The sequence below is a fragment of the Canis lupus genome, chromosome 17 (assembly GCF_003254725.2).
Source record: "Canis lupus dingo isolate Sandy chromosome 17, ASM325472v2, whole genome shotgun sequence".
NCBI lineage: Eukaryota > Metazoa > Chordata > Mammalia > Carnivora > Canidae > Canis > Canis lupus.
Window position 1 is genome coordinate 4,564,326 of NC_064259.1, and position 16,420 is coordinate 4,580,745.

Genomic DNA, 16,420 nt, shown 5'->3' on the forward strand with positions numbered 1-16,420 from the left:
GCCCCCTCAGCCTGTCATGTCTGGAAGGCTCGGTCGTGCATGGTCCGCTCCCTTACCCATTATCCGACGGCATCCACATGCTACGGAAAACGCGGGGCCATTTCCACGTTATTACTGGCTTCTCTGCCCTTAAGCTACAGAATAATTGCTCGAAAACGACAAACATGAAAGACTCTCTGCAGAACTCCTATCGGTGGCTCCCAGGGCCTCGGGGGCCAAGCGCAGACTCTGCACCTGGCCTGGCCGCCGTCTCATGCTGTCGGGGCCCTGGCCGCCACCCGGCTGGAGTCCAGGATGGTTTTTCACTGGTTACTCCCTCCCGTCTGTCACGTGTCTGCAGGAGCCCCCCCCCCCCCCACTCCCCTGCACTTGCTGCCACCCCAGCCCCCATTCCTGGGCCCTGTGGTCATAGATTTCCTCAGCGGTGCAAAGCCTTGCAGGTGCTGGGCTTTGAGGGAGCACCTGAAGGTCAGGACGCACTTGGGAGTGTTTGCTGACTGAGCAAGCGGCAGTGATTCGGGTCCCCTTTTGCATCCCCTGGTAACCTGTGTGCAAAGTGTGGTTTAAGGGGAAGATTGGCAGATGGGTGGGTGCTTGATGCCGTGATGGCTCAGAGGGGCCCTGGTCCGCCTGCTGCCCACTGTGGTGTTGGCGTCCTGGCTGCACGTGCCCGATGCACCTAGTGCCGTGGACTCTGCAGGGGGGTGGTGCCCCGCGTTGTTTGTCCCCATGTTTTCCCAGGCAGGTTTGCACACTTGTATCTATGGGATTAAGTGACACTGTCATTTCTTTAAATACTGAGACTGTTGCGGCTTCTGATTCTGAACATCTTCTGAGACCCGACTCTGCAAATGCTTTAGGCAGAAGACACGTCCGTATCTGCTGTACCCCTTCTCCGGGCTTTGAACCCAGAGACACCACCGTGCAGGTGCTGTGGCCTCCTCTACCCTCCCCACTCCCCCAGCCCCCAGTCCCAGCGTGTCTGGGGTTTTGCATCCTGGTACCAGGTTCCTAGCTTCTCTTCTGGAGGCTGCAGCCAAGGCTGTCCGATCCTGGCTGTGCCCTGCGAGGCCATCACGGACTCAGGTGGGCGGTTAGGAAGGAGGAAGCGTATGGACTGCCGCAGGGCTCCTGTCACGTTGCTCTGCGAGGTGACAGATGGAAGCACACGGCCGTCTTGCGGAAGGGTTGTCACGTGCGCGGGCCGTGGGGTGCTGGAACCTGGTCCTGCTGCGCCGCGCCCCGCCCTCCCTTTGCAGCCTCACCGCTCTGGCCGGCCGCTCCCGTCCGAAGGCTGGCCAGAGGTCCAGAGAGTAAAAGGTGCTTGAAGACAGCCCCCGGCTAGCTTGCTAACTGCTGTGACAGAAGCAGTGCGGACGGACAGACCGGGGAGAGGACAGGCCTTCCTTGCTTTTCTTTCCCACCCCTTTAGCTGTCAGCCGGTTTGGAAGGAAAGAAGAGTTTTACTAGAGCAGCCTATTACAATGAAATTTCCAGACCCGAAGGGTTTAGTGGTGTGTGGACTTGCCAGCATATACCTTGAGAAAATGACCCGTGTGACCCCCTTCTGAAGCCCCTGGCGGGGGGGCCTGCAGTGCCCTGGGGAGCAGCAGGAGTCAGCCGGGCCCCCCGCCTGCAGCCACCGCGCAGCAGACTCTCTCCTGAATCGTAGGGGCGCGTTCCTGGGACTTTGATGTTCCCGAGACTTTGATGTGGCTCTTCGGTGCCAGGCCAGAGCCTCGTTGTCCACTATTCTGGGAACGTCCCGGTGGCCATCATTGACTTCCCAAAGGGTCCCGGGCTGGGCGCCGCTTCCTGGTAAGGTTGTTCCTGGACTGTGGGCAGGGGGTCGTGCGGGGCTGGGCCTGGCACGTGGGCGCCAATGCGGTGCTCCCTGTTTCTGCTGCATGAGCCTGAAGACACAGAGGTCAGAGCACTATGTGCGTGCGTGTTCCCCGCCTCCCTGGTTTGGGCTGGCGGGGCAGGTGGCGTTGCCAGACCCAAGGCCCGCGCTGAGCCTGGGGTCACCGTCCGGGTGTTTCAGACCCACGGGGTCTTGGCGCTCATGCAGGCCAGGTGCTTACAGAACGCTTTTGTTTTGGCAGCAAGACTCTTTTTTTTCCTCTTTTGTTTCCAAATCAACTGGCGCCTGTGGGCTGAGCGGGGGTAGATGACTCAGAACCCCATTCTCTGCTCCCTGAGGCTGCGGGCCGCACCAGGTACCCGCAGGAAGCCGCCCGCCTGCTGGTGTCCGAGGGCCCGGGACTACAGTGCCCCCGTCCTCCCTGCCCTCCGGCCACATGCCAGGGGTCCCCAGCCTCCACCCACATGCCCGGTCCCCAGCAGCATTTTACGAGCTCTGCTTAGTTTCCATGGACTTTGGCTCGGATGTGGCACAAGCAGCCACACCCTGGCCCCTCCTGGGAAGCACTTGCAGGGAGCCTGTGACGCGGTACCCTAACTCGGAGGGAGCGCAGTGCGTCTCCTGGAGAGGAAGTTTGAAAGCTCTGTCCCCCTCGGGGTGATGCTGACTCTGACGAGCTCGAGCCGGGGACAGGGTCCCCTGCGAGGATCTCCTGCACCCGAGGATCTCCTGTGCCTGGGCCCTGTTGGGCGCTTTGCTCGTGAAACCTGCCTTACTCCTCGCGAGGAGCGCGGACGTGGGCCTTTCCGCCTTGTTTTGGACACGAGGAGTGGAGACCCGGAGACGGCGAGCTCAGTGCCGCAGGGCGGTTGCGGGGCTGACCCCATGTCGGGTGCAGGGTGCTCGGCTCTGGATCCTGCCCTCTGTGCACGCGGTGCTGGGTGGTCCTTGCACACCAGCTCCTGTGGCCCGTGGCCAGCGCGGCTCAGCGCGGAACTCTGACATTTCTGCGTGGTGAAAGGTCAGTTCCCTCCCAACCCTTCAGGGACAGGTTGGGGAAGAGGACCTGGGTCGTGCCCAAGGTCAGGTGTCCAGGGTGTTCTGGGTGGGTTGTGAAGACCCTTGGATACAAGCTGAGGGATCTACTGGACGCCCCGGCGAAGCTCCTCAACGAGGCTTTCAGCATGTGGCTCCCAGGCATGGACCAGCAGTGTCAGCTGCCGGCCTGACCATCCTCTTAGTCCCCCAGGGCGGGACACATGACGGTCCCACCCAAGTACCCGAGACCTATCCCCAGCACACAGCACTCCCTGTGGGAGGCCAGGGCCACCGGATCCTGCAAATGCACCGTAGCGGCCCAGCTCCCGGTGAGGCTGGTGGAGTCCGTGGGAAGCATCCCAGTCAGCCTGCAGCTCCCGGGGGCCCTCCCACCCACGTCCCTGGGGCCGGGAGGCCTCGCTCTCCATGGCTGCGCCTGGGGGCTGCCGGAAGGTGGGCAAGGTAGGAAGGAAGCAGAGGGATTGACAGGAGCGGTGGGGACTGAGAACTTTTGCAAGGTAGTTTGATGGTTGATTGGAAACACAGAGACCCTGGGGTCCGTTTGCTTGCTCACGTCCCGGGGAACTGTGGCTGGAGCAGCAAGTGGGTGCCCAGGCCCCTGGGACCCCGCAGGGCTTGTCTGCCGTAGTGCCGCTCTCACGGGGGCCCACAGGGTTAGTGCTGTGTCACTTCCTCACTGCAACCCTTTGTTTCCTCACAGCACCCTCCCCCCTTGTGCCCTCACATTCTGGGATTCTAAGAATGAGTTGTTCTTTAGAAATGCACTGATTGGGATCCCTGGGTGGCGCAGCGGTTTGGCGCCTGCCTTTGGCCCAGGGCGCGATCCTGGAGACCCGGGATCGAATCCCACGTCGGGCTCCCGGTGCATGGAGCCTGCTTCTCCCTCTGCCTGTGTCTCTGCCTCTCTCTCTCTCTCTGTGTGACTATCATAAATAAATAAAGAAAAAAAAATAGAAATGCACTGATTGGGTGCCTGGGTGGCTCAGTTGGTTAAGCGTCTGCCTTTGAAAGCTCAGGTCATGATCCCAGGGTCCTGGGATCAAGTCCCGCATCGGGCTCCCTGCTCAGCAGGGCATCTGCTTCTCCCTCTGCCCCTCCCCTCTGCTCGTGCGCTCTCTCTCTCTCTCATACATAAATAAAATCTCTTAAAAAAACCCCAGAAATGCACAGATTTCCTGTAATATCTGGGAGGATATTCTATGACCGTGGAGGCCATTAAAAAACTGTGTGGAAACATGGGAGGAGAAAAAATAAACTGTGCGGTTTGGGTTTTTTGCTCATTGAAACCCTCTGATTTTATTTTCTTCTGTTCCTCCCCTGGGATGGGCTAGGATGTGCAGCGTGGACGTTTGTTCCTTTGGAAGGAGGTCTTTAAGCAGAGCCGAGTGTCTCTCTGAGGTTTCCAGAGCAACGCTTAAGAGTCTGGCTCACATTCCTATTTTTGAAAACTTAGCAAAAGTTTGCTTCTGATGCACGGAAGGCATGCCGGGAAGGGAGCCTCTGCTTTTGTTTTGTTAGAGCAGTGGAGTGGGGTGAGCCTCCCGGGGTCCCCGGATGCTACTCCATCGGGGCGACGAGAGTGGCCGGCGTGTATCCTGGACGGTGATGACTGACACGCACACAGAAAGACACTTGAGCCAATCTGGGGAGTGAAGAGAAAGCACTCGTGCCTCAGAAATGCTGGCGTGCACAGAGGTTGATGGAAGTCAGAAGCGCCGTGGGCTTGTTCAGCACATGGCATTTATTTCTTCTCTCTGCTCCCAACCTTCTCGTCCCCAGCAGGCGCAGTCATGGCCGTGACGTCTGCATGCGCGGGGTCCTGGTGTGTGCACAGGTGAGTTGTCACAGGGTCCCTGCACTGATGCCGTGTTCACGTGTGCCGGTGGTTGGTTTGTTCCCTTCAGCTGAAGGAAGGACGGGCCTGTGTGTTATTTTGAATCTGGCAGCAGAGGGATCTTGTGACGTCACTGGTCAGTGTGATGCCTTTTTTTTTTTTTAATTTTTATTTTTATTTATTTATGATAGTCACAGAGAGAGAGAGAGAGAGAGAGAGAGAGGCAGAGACACAGGCAGAGGGAGAAGCAGGCTCCATGCAGGGAGCCCGATGCGGGACTTGATCCCGGGTCTCTAGGATCACTCCCTGGGCCAAAGGCAGGCGCTAAACCACTGAGCCACCCAGGGATCCCCTTGGTTTGTGGATTTATCATTTGTCTCCTTTATGCCTTTTGTTGTGTTTTCTCTTTTAAAACGTCATGTGATGGTGCTCGCTTCGGCAGCACAGCTACTGAGACGTTGCAACGACACAGGGAAGGTTAGCACGGCCCCGGCACAAGGACGACACGCAGAAACATCAAGGGATGCTTCTGTGGCTGGAAGAGAAATAATAAATGCTTTTCTTTTCCTACGCCTAACGTTGAGTCAGTTCACGGGTGTCTTACTGCCCCGAGTCACGTCACAGAAGGGTTGGTTGCTTTGCAGGTATTTGATTTGTGTTCAGATTGCACTTTCTTCCTTTAGCTGTACTCAGACTTTAGATGCAGCAGCGACCTGACACCGGGAAAGAACAAATTATTTTCTGACGGTTGGAGGTATTTTATTTTTGACATTGGACTCCTATGAAAGCCCATTTTCTGATTTCGGATGCTATTAACTGTTCATTTAAGTTCTGTATTAAGCACCGACGTTGCCCAAGGCCCTGTGAGTGGAGCTTTCGGGGAGCCAAAGATAGACGCCGATCTGGCCTGGAAAGAGATATTAATGTGCGGGGAGAGACGAGCTGTGTGCGGCAAGGACGCCCTTAACGTTCATTTCAGTAAACGGGGAAATAAGCGAGCCACGGCGGGGAGGGCTTGCGGTGTGCGGCTCCATGGGCTGCGCGGCTCCACGGGGCCGGGCCTCCACTTCCAGAGCACGGCCGGGACTGTTTCTCATCTCTGGGTCTGCCTGGCATCGCTTTGCTCCCCCGTAGCAACATCCTCTGACCCCGGAGGGGCCTCTTCCGTGAAGCATTCCTGGCCAGGCCCCCTGGAGATGCGGCCTCATCCAGAGATGTGGCCCGGTGGACGTAGGACTGGTTGTGTCTCTTGGCATTTTGGAAACTGTCTCTCACTCACTCTAAACACGTGTAATATTCCGTGTGAGCTCCAACCTCCTGGCTCAGTGTCCTCCTCTGTAGAGTCAGGTAGCACACACACAGCCCTTTGGACTGGGGCGGTAGCTCCACTACCTTGGCAGGTGAACTTAAACAGGTAACCTGACCACTTACTGGGCCATCAGTAACACATTACTCTTTCCCTTCTATTTTCTGGAGTTCATGATGCACTTGGGTTATTTTATCAACTCCGTGTGAGCTTCCCGAGGTGGGGTGCCCATAGCCGGTGCCCAGCCCTGGGCCTCACACACAGAAGGTATTCGGTTCATGACTGGGCGACCCCATGCTCTTCCTGTGGTTTGTGGCCTCATGAGACCAGTGCTGAATCTTTGGGGGCGGGTCTTTGAACTGTGGTAGCGTTGGCCATGGAAGAGAGACCCCCATGAACATAATGGTAATTTTATTTATTTATTTATTTATTTATTTATTTATTTATTTATTTATTTATTTAGGAGAGAGAGAGAGAGAGAGAGAGAGGTGGGGCAGGGGGAGAGGGAGAGAGAGAACCCTAAGGAGGCTCCGTGCTCAGCGCCAAGCTCAACATGGGGCTCGATCTCACAACCCTGAGGTCATGACCGAGCCAAAATAAAGAGTCAGATGCTTAGCCGATTGAGGCACCCAGGCGCCCCAACATCATGGTAATTTTAAAAGGTGGATGACTAAGGAGACCGTCCCACGCACTGGAGCAGAAGAACGAGAAGTTGACGTCGACTGGAATCAGGCTAACAAGTCCAGGAGAAGCAGTTGGACTCCTGAAATCCAGTTTCTGGGTTTGAGATGTGTGAGGACGTTTCTTTCTGGACCGTGCCCCGTGCCTTCCACAGGGACACACGGGGCTCTGGAGAGGAGGAGGGGGTCGAGGTAACATTGAGAGTTCTCCGATGATAGGAAGGTTAAGTAGCCCCAAATGCAAGCCTGACTTTTGGTTGAGCGTATGTCCACCCTCACTGGCCACACAAGGAGTTTTCGGGTCGAAATGGGTCCCGTGTTAATCTGTATAAGTGACTGTGTGGGTCCACGCAGATGCCGTCTCTTGGGGGGGCCTCTGCCCCGATGGCGGGATGAGGGGGCATCGCAAGATAAGAGGCTCAGATAGACCGAGGACCTCAATAACTTCCCTCCCTGGGCCTCCTCCCTTTCCCGTGTTTCTCTCTTCTTTCCTTCCTTCTGTCCTTTTAATCGAAGAGGAGAAGCCTTCTAGCTGGTTCACGACTCATCTAGAGGTAAAACTCAGGGTTTCTGGGTCATATGTCCTTTATGTGCAGTCGCTGGATGAGGAATGGGGGTTTTTAAAGATGAATTTAGTATAGTGTGTGCCCCCAGTTGGGAGGGGAAGGTGGGGGTGCGCAGTCTGCACATGGAAGGGAGCGGTGCCTTCGAGAGCCATCCCGCTGGGAGCCGTGCTAGGAACTGGTGGCTCGAGTGTCGTCTTCTCCTCACGTACCGCCGGGCCCCGTGACCAGCCCGCGGGCAGAGCTGTAGAAGAGCTAGTGAGGTGGCCCGGACGAGAGCCAATGCAGGAGGCCCAGAGATGGGAAGGGACACGCAGGAAAACGAACAGCCGGAGAGCACGTCGCCCTCGGGTCTGAATTCTCCTTCTGTGGAATCCTCGTCCTGTGGTTTGAGGTCCAGGAGGCCGTGAGGAGTCGGTGCAGAGGTTGGAGACCGTGGAGGCAGGGGTCCTGCTGCAGCTTCTGCAGGACGCTTCCCGTGGGGTGGCGTGGACACCAGTTTCCCTCAGCTCAGCGGGCCGGGGGCTGCCAGGATGGAGCATCGCGAGGAGCGTGAGACACTCTGCACGCAGAGTTTGTGGTGTGGCCACGGGGGGACATGGACGCGTCCCTGGTCACTGCAAGGGGGTGCGTCGGAGGTAGTGGTGCAAGGCTGAGCTGCTCAGTGGTGTCTGCAGGGCCACGATCGCAGGGCCAGTGGACGTGCCGGGTCAGCAGGGCCCCAGGCCCCCTCCTGCATGGAGACTGTTTTTCTCAATTACCCAGTTATAGAAAAGTCTGTATATTTAGGACTTTAATGAGCTTGGGGGACCCTACAAGGGGGTGGGTCCCTCTTACATTGTTGGACACAGATGTAACCTTCTCACGCAGAGAGCAGGTGCATGTGGATGTGACTTCACTGGAGGCGTAGAGGGGACGGCCAGTGGCTCTCAGTTCTGGAAAGCGTTACAGGGTTATGTCCTCAGGACTCCACAGATGAAGCCATTTCCCTGTCATTTTCCAGGTAAACAGCACTTTTTTTCGGTGATTTTGTCATCTTAAAAGGAAGTCTCCATTTTAACAACCAGTATACATTCACTGGGGGTTTCATTTATCGTTTCCCATTTTTTAAACAGGATCTGCGTCTTAGTTTCGAGAGAGTTAAGCGTTTCGCGTTATGTATTTATTTATTTTTATCCTATTTAGTTTTTTAAAGATTTTATTTGTGTATTTGACAGAGTGTGTGTGAGTGAGTACAAGCAGGGGCAGAGGCAGAGGGAGAGCAGGGAGCCTGACGAAGGACCCTGGGATCATGACCTGAGCCCACGGCAGACGCTGAAACTACTGAGCCACCTGGGTGCCCCTTTAGTGTCTTATTTAAAAAGAAAGAAAGGGGCAGCCCTGGTGGCTCATTGTTTTAGCGTCTGCCGTTGGCCCAGGTTGTGATTCTGGAGTCCCGAGATCGAGTCCCATGTCGGGGTCCCTGCATGGAGCCTGCTTCTCCCTCCGCCTGTGTCTCTCCCTGTGTGTGTGTGTGTGTGTGTGTGTGTGTGTGTGTGTGTGTGAGATGAATAAATGAATAAATGAATAAAATCTTTAAAAAAAATAGGAAGAAAGAAAGAAAGAGGAAAACACCCCAAACACCACAATCACACCTTTGGTCCTAGAGGAGGCATTCGCTCAGTAAACAATTGTGTGCCCCATCCTGTGAGGCACCGTCTTTGCCTCATTTCCTAAGTCCTATACTTAGTAAGAAAAAGGGGTGATTTGGTCGACCACGTGAGTCTCATCAGGACACATCGGCCGGGGCTGCTCTGGAAGATTTTACCGTTGGGGTTTTGCCCCACATGGTGGATGTTGTCTTCTCAGGATGCAGAAACCAAAACAGCGTCGCATGCAGACTGGCTGGTCGGCAGGACCGGCCCTGCCTTCCCAGAACCTGCGGGCCTGTGCTTTGAGGTTTGTTTTGGGAGAAGGACAAATTGCCACTGTTGAAATCCCCAATCACCAAAATATCCCTGACAGCCTATTATAAAAAGAACATTTTAAGGTAGAGGTTAATAGTAGCTCGATCCCTTTTCGGTGAGGGCCTCCCCCACCGGCATCCTGCAGTCCAGTAAACAGTGCCTTGGAAGCTGCTCCCAGGTGGCCCGAAGACCTCCATTCAGGAGAGTAATGACTGCGGGGGGGTGTTGTGTGCACAGGACACGGAGGGAGCCAGCAGTTGTTGGGCGAGCGCCTGGGCTCTGCACTTGCCTGATCCTTCAGCCGCTGGTGCCCGGATGGGCACACGGCCCAGCTCCCTGCTGCAAGCCCTGTGGCCGCACTGCCCGGGCGTTGCCACCTGGAAGCCCTCTGTTCTTGCACCTGCATGCTTCTACCCCACATAGACGCCTTTCCCCACATCGACCCTTGCATTCTTGCCTTGGTGTCTGCTAACGGGGTTGTGAGCTTTATAGCCATCTGCAAGGCATTGTGGGGACCCCTCCATCCCCGCTTCCTCCCGCATGCCCCCCGGTCACCACCCCTCGTGGTCCATTGTTTGCTCTATGGCTGGAGGCTCTGAGGGGGATGCATTCTTACCCATCGCTGTGCTTTTGGGTGGTTCTTCCTCTAATTAGAGTCGACTTTATCTGACAAATCACAAGTCAAGCTCTGAAAATGTTAGGTGAGCCACGTCATTCCTCATCCACAGAGGGGTGCAGCTCCTTGTTACCTTCCACAGGAAGTCTTCCTGGAAGCATCAGGCTTGGGTGTGCCTAGGTGGGAAAGGCCAGGAGCCCCACGGCCTGCCCCCCTGCACCCCCTGGCCCAGGGCCTGCACCTCCTCACCCCAGGACTTGGTCTGAGGACCCCCCCTCGGCCTGTCCCTGCAGGGGGGAGGCTGCAGGTGTGGAGATGAGACCCCAGCCCTGCCTGGAGCAGCCGCTGCAGGATGGGGTGATGATGAGCAAGGTGTGACAGTGGCCCCCCCACTCCACAGATGGGTTAGCACCCATGAACCTGCTAGAGAGCAGGCTTCACCGGCCGCCTTCCCCATCTCACTTCCCTGCAGCAATGGCTGGCCTCCAGCATCTCTTCCCAGATAATTGACTTGACTCTGTCAGCGTCGTGGGGTCTCCTTCTGGGCAAGTCAAGTCTCTTCCATAGATTTCCGTTTCTCTGTGTGTGAAATGAGGGAAAACTCGGGAGCTTTCTGGGAGAATCCGATCTGTTGAAGGACACAAACCCACCCTAAACCCCAAGCACTCATTGGGTTGCTTTTGGAATCTGTTTTGGGGGCACCTCTTTTTAGCCTTTCAGGGAACACTGATGTTTTCCAGAAATGGGTCTCTGCGTGCAGTGAGATGTCTGCATCTGTGGAGTTGGGGGACATGGTTTCCTCTCCAAAGGATTCTTAATTCTCTGGGGTGTGTTGTTCGTTGCTTTTAAATTACGTGCCCGTCCTGCTCCACCGCTGCCACCCCCCAGGGCCCTGCAGCAGTGACCTGGGGCAAGGCCGGTGCCGTGGGCCTGGACGTGTGAGGCTAAGAGCAGGGCCCGTGCAGACGGGAGACGGCCCACCCGCCCAGTCCTGCTTGCGTCCCCACGCCAGGTGCCTTCTCTTGCGGCCCCTCTTGAGCTACCTTCTGGAACCGTCTGGCTTTCCTTATTTGCATTAGAAAATACAGAAGGAGCATGTCCTCCAGGATGACTCACGAGTTCAAATATGTTGGCAGAGGACATTTGTATTTTATTTTGGTTGAAGGAGGAGGACAGTGAACATTTAGGGCACAGAAGGAAGCCGGGTCAGAATTAATGCCAGAACAAACTTCTGGTTGGCAGCGTCCAACGTAGCCAATTGCTAGTCCCATCCTCAGCCAGGGCGAACCAATGGTCTATTCTGGGAACGTGGCAAACTGGTCCAGTAATTACAGTGTGCCCGGTGGCGCTGGCAGTCCTGGGGGCCCGGGCTGGCGAGAGGACTCTTGGGCTGGAGACCCCCCTCCGCTCTGCAGGGTCAGCCTGTCCTCCTTGCCCGGGACAGACACTCCTGACAACTTGGTCACTTTCCCAGCCATACAAAACAGCAGCCGGAATTACCTGTGATTTTTTCCCCCCCACAAATCAATTGAGCCACAAGGTCTAGGGGAAAACAAAGCGACTCTTCTTCGGGACAGAGGATTCACTTTCAGAGCTGCCGCCGCCTCCGAGAACATCGGCCTCCTCAAACATCAGAACCGGCAGTGACCGCCGCCCCGCGTCCCCCCGTCAGGGAGTGAGTGGGGTTGGCAGATGTGCCTCACTCCTGCAGGTCAGATGAGGTCTCCGGCTCAGGGGCGCCGTGGCCGGGGCATCGGGCGCTGCGGGTGTCTGGCTTGCTGGGCCGTGGCGGTGGCCGTGCTGACAGCCCATCCTCAGGGACGGAGCGCCGGTCGTCAGAGCGCTGATGGAGTTCCGGCCCCGTTAGCAGTGTGTCACCTCTGCTCCCCTGTCGGGTCCTCACGACAGCACGGAGGTAATAAGCACTGCTGTGGGCTGTGGGCCCCCGAATCCACAGGTGAGTCCTTTCCCCAGGACCTCAAAATGTGCTGTTGTGTGGAGACAGGCCCCCCCTTCCGAGGGAATCGGGGAGAAACGAGGTCCCTGGGGTGGACTGTAAACCAGCATCACAGGCGTCCTCGTGAAAAGGGGACATTTGGCGACAGACACGTAAGAAGCGAAGACAGTGGGAAGAGACACAGGAGGACAGCCACCTGCGAGCCAGGGGAGGCAGGGCCTGCAACAGATTGTCCCTTAGAGCCTCCGAAGGATCCAGCCCCATGGCACACTTCAACCTCCCGAACGGCCGGACAGATAGTGAATTATTGTTTGCACCACCCGGTTGGGGGGTTCTCTGTCCCGGCAGCCCTAGCAAACCGCAGGTGTCATCCTCATTTTGTGGGTGTGGAAACCGAGGCCTGGATTGCTTCAGGGGCTTGCCCAGGTTCCCCCGGAGAGCAGGGGCTGTGGCCTGTGCGACCCAGGCCTTGTGGCTCCAGGGTCGGCGCTAGGCCACCAGGCCTGGCCTGGGAAGCGGGCGACGTGAGCCTCCTGTCTGTCAGGCCTCGGGGGCCACATTTTCTGCAGGGACTCCTCCGGTGGCCTGGTGCTCCCTGTGCTTCCTCTCATGCCCTCCTCCCTGTTTGAAGTTTTGAGCTACACTGATCGCTCCCAAAGCCTTGGCCTGCACAAAATTTAGTGCACAAAAGTGTTTCTTAATAAAGAAAACAAGCACACACCTCCAAGACCATGAAATGTGTGCCTGGAAATCACTCCCGGCTCCACCTTATTTCCCTAAACATTTTTTGTTGCCACATGTTCTTACTTGTTCTTCTTTTTTTTCTTTTTTTTAAAGATTTTATTTATTCATAGAGACACAGAGAGAGAAAGGCAGAGACCCCAGGCAGAGGGAGAAACAGGCACCATGCAGAGCCCAATGTGGGACTCGATCCCGGGTCCCCAGGATCACGCCCTGGGCTGCAGGCGGCGCTAAACCGCTGCGCCACCGGGGCTGCCCTCACCTGTTTTTCTTATCACAAAGTCGAGCACACACCCTGTAGAGTATCTGGCGAGTGTTAAAATCAGAAGCGCTGGTCCCCACTCGATCTTACTATATTGTTGCCGTCTGCTGGATTCCTGCTGCCCCTGTTGTGCTGTGCTTGTTCCAGAAGCTGGCTTGAGGTTGGCCCCAGCCCGGGAGTCACTCGGGACTCTGGGACGGCCATGCAGAGTGGTGCTCCGTCACGTTCCCTCGATTGCTGAGTCTGCGAGGCGTTGCCTTCAGCCTTCTGGTTTCTGGAGTCGGCCTGATTTCTCCGTCACCGTGAGAGCCGCGGGGGGGTGGGGGTGGCCGGGGTGGGTGGGGGCCGCCCTGATTGGGGACGGCCCATCTGGTGTGTGGGGTAGTCCTGAGCTCACCAGTGTAGGTCCCAGAACCGTCATGAAGGTTGCAGAATATAATACGGAGCAGCTTTTGTGATGGGATGGTGACTGAAACATTAATTGGGTTCTTCGGTGGGGTCTGGCTGAGGACAAGGGGGTTTCAGGATGGCCGCGTGTCTTCCCTGAGCCTGCGCTCTGGCGCACGTCCTGCCTCTGCCCATCGTTTCAGCCCCATAGAACGGTTTGCTGGGAATGGGCCGCCGGTGGTTCCTCAGGATGAGGGCAGGAGGCCCTGGGCTCTCGGTGGGGTGGCCCGGCAGCTCCAGTGATCTGGGAATTAGGAGTCCCGTCTCCTGGTTTATTCTGTGGCGACAGCGGCGGGAGTTGCTCACCTCTGAGTGATGCAGAGGATGAGGGCTGGGGCAGTAGGATTCCCGAGGCTTTTCCTCGCTCTTTGACTGTATTTTTGGCAATGGCTTAAACTCCCTCCGGATTCCCTGACCTGCACCTCCTCCTCCACCTTTGAAATGAGGCCTTGCATGATCTACTGCACACGAAGGGAGCACAGAAGAGAGACTTTCTGCCTTCCTGCTCCGCTTCCTTTGAACCGAATGCCGTTTTCTTTCTGATCTTTTCTTACTGGTTTGCAAAAGGGGCGGTTGGGGGGTGGTGAGCGGTAGCCTGGTTCAGGAGTGGTGTCCCGGGAGGGACGGCTCTCCCCTCCATGCCCACCCCCTCTTGCAGGTGAAAGCAAAGCAGCCTAGAGCCAGCGGAGCCCCCCCTTCCCTGGGAGCCTGAGCAACAGCACACCGCTGGGCAGACTCTAATTTTAACTGGTCCCCCTCCTCCTCATCGCAGGCAGGGGCTGCGGCACATGCCCGCTCATCGGCGTGGCAGTTCTGCAGCAGGACTGACAGCCTGAGGGGCCGCCATGCCCCTTTGTTCGTTTGTCAGAGTCTGGGAGACAACCCCCCCAACCCCACAGCAGGGATGTTATATAACTTCTGGTGTTCACCCCCACTCATCTTCTCAAACTGCACATCTCATATGTTTGTAACCTATTTTTACCTTTAGAAGAATTTTTCGAGTGGGTTGGGTGAAGTGGAAACAGCCCCAGGTGGTTCTATGGGCTAATTGCTCTTTCTCGGAATGGAAAAGTGGGCTTGGACTCCCCTTGGCACCTCTTTCCCTTCCAGGGTGCCCCGCGTCCTGGCCCCGCTAGCTTACGGACACTGCGACCCGAGGGATCGGCTGCTTGCTGCAGATGTGTCTTGTGAGCGTGGCTGACAAGGCAGCCAGCTGTGCCTCTGCGGGGTGTCCAGCACGTTGATGCCACTGAGGCTAAGGCCCGGGCTCCCATCCTGGGCTGTGTGAGATCAGTTCTCCAGCTCACCTTACCCAGACGGGGCCCACCTTCTACCAACGGGAGTAGAATAATCCCAAAAGCACATGTTGAATGATCAGCGACAGGAGACACCACCAGCAGCAGCCCCCACGAGGCCATGAGTTACGGTTGGAGCTGTGAGACCCGCATTACCTCCGATATTTAGCACTGGAGACTTTGTGGGACTCAACATCTCAGTCTTCTTATCTATGAAGTGGGGATAAGGGTGTGCACTTCACAGCTGGTGAGAGGGTTAAGGGAAACACTTTGCATGTCATGTGGTTCAAGATGGTGCCATGGGAACCATGAGCCTTATGGGACTGGCCACAGTAGCGTGGCTTTCATGGTAATACGGCAGCTGAGCTGGGGTTCAAACCCAATGGCCTCTGATCCCAGAGACCATACGCCTTCCAGGAAGGATGTTGTCTGTGTTAGGCTCCTGTGGTGTCTTACGCTCCTTGGATAAGGAGGCTGAGCTCTTCTCTCAGAATTGCATTACCTGTTTAGCCACAGGTTGGCTGGGTCCATTCTGTGGCATGTCCTAGGCCTCTCTGAGAGTGTGGGCATAGTAAGGGTGCTGTGTGGTCATCCAACCCACAGAACAAAGCTACGGAGAGTCGGGAGCGTGAGGGCAGGTGGCCTGGCTTTGACCCTGAGAGTCTTGTAGACTTACCGCAGAGGTAAGTTGTGGGTGGGTTTCCTAGGACGCGGGGCCCATGAGATTCACAGGGGGTGCCCACGCCTGTGCTGCGGGGTCTTGGGAGATGCCACCAGGAGGCTCATGAGGGAACGACACAGATTCACCAGGTGGAGGAGGAGGAGGGTGGACGTTTGTGCCATTGGAACGGCGCCGGCGAAGGCCGCGTGTGGGAAGGCCCAGACGTCTTCAGGCAATGAGCACTAGAGCGAGTGGCCAAAATAGAATGTTCTTTCTCGATGTGGACCGGGTCCGAGTCCTGTGAGGCCGCGAGGGCTGTGCGTTGGCTGAGGATGAGGTTGTGAGATGTCTTCACAGCAGGCTCAGGCATTTTGGAACGGAAATGTAATTTAGGGGGAAAAAGAAACTTTGTGAGATGAGCTAACCATGTAGAGAAGGGGAAAGGTTGGGATGGCGGGCAGGAGTCTCACCAACCATACCTTCACCAGGGTCTGCCTCTGGTCTGTGTCAGCGGTGCACACCTGCACCTTGTGCTTTAGGATCTGTGTCTGGCTGCCTTGGTGCTACGGCAGCAGACTCTGGTAGTTGCTGCGGAGGCTGTGTGGTCCTCAAAACCCAAAATACTTACTATCTGACCCTTTGTGGATAAAATTTGTCAGCCGACGCTCTGTACCTTTCCTGGGCTGTCGGATAGTGCACTGTTCAGCAGAGGGAGGAAGGATGTAGAAAGTAGGGCTGGGTCATAATTCTGGACTCCATCGTTTCGTGAGCCGTGGTTAGTGCTCATCAGCGGGTCACAGATTGCTCCTTTACCAGCCCCTTCTCAGGTACTAATCTTTGGAAGGGGAGGGAGGAACTCACACCTGTTCTCCAGGAGCATGCGAGCCAACGAAGAGAGTCCTTACTGAGCAAGCATGTGTTTGAAGCGTGGTTCTATGCGTGGCCAGGAGCGTCACCGCCTCGTGACACCTGCTACTTTACGCCGTCTTAGCTTCATTTCAGCCCAGAGGGCAGGACTGGACCCGTCTCCGCAGCAGGCCTCCCTGCGCCCGGGACCCTCTGCCAGACACGGGATGAGGGCACCTACCTCATAAAGCTGTTGAGAGAGCAGGTGGCTGAGGAGTTCTCAATAAACAGTAGTTACATTATTATTCCTTAATTTTTATTTGAGTTAATGTCGCCTTTTTTT

At 56.4% G+C, this 16,420-nt stretch overlaps 1 protein-coding gene and 1 non-coding gene across 3 annotated transcripts in view; both read left to right on the forward strand.

The window, feature by feature from the left end:
* RNF144A (ring finger protein 144A) overlaps positions 1-16,420 on the forward strand; it is a 117,783-nt gene that overhangs the window by 42,208 nt on the left and 59,155 nt on the right. The window lies entirely within an intron of this gene.
* Positions 5,184-5,292, forward strand: LOC112665121 (U6 spliceosomal RNA). Its single transcript, XR_003140233.1, has one exon. It is a non-coding gene; the product is annotated as a U6 spliceosomal RNA (small nuclear RNA).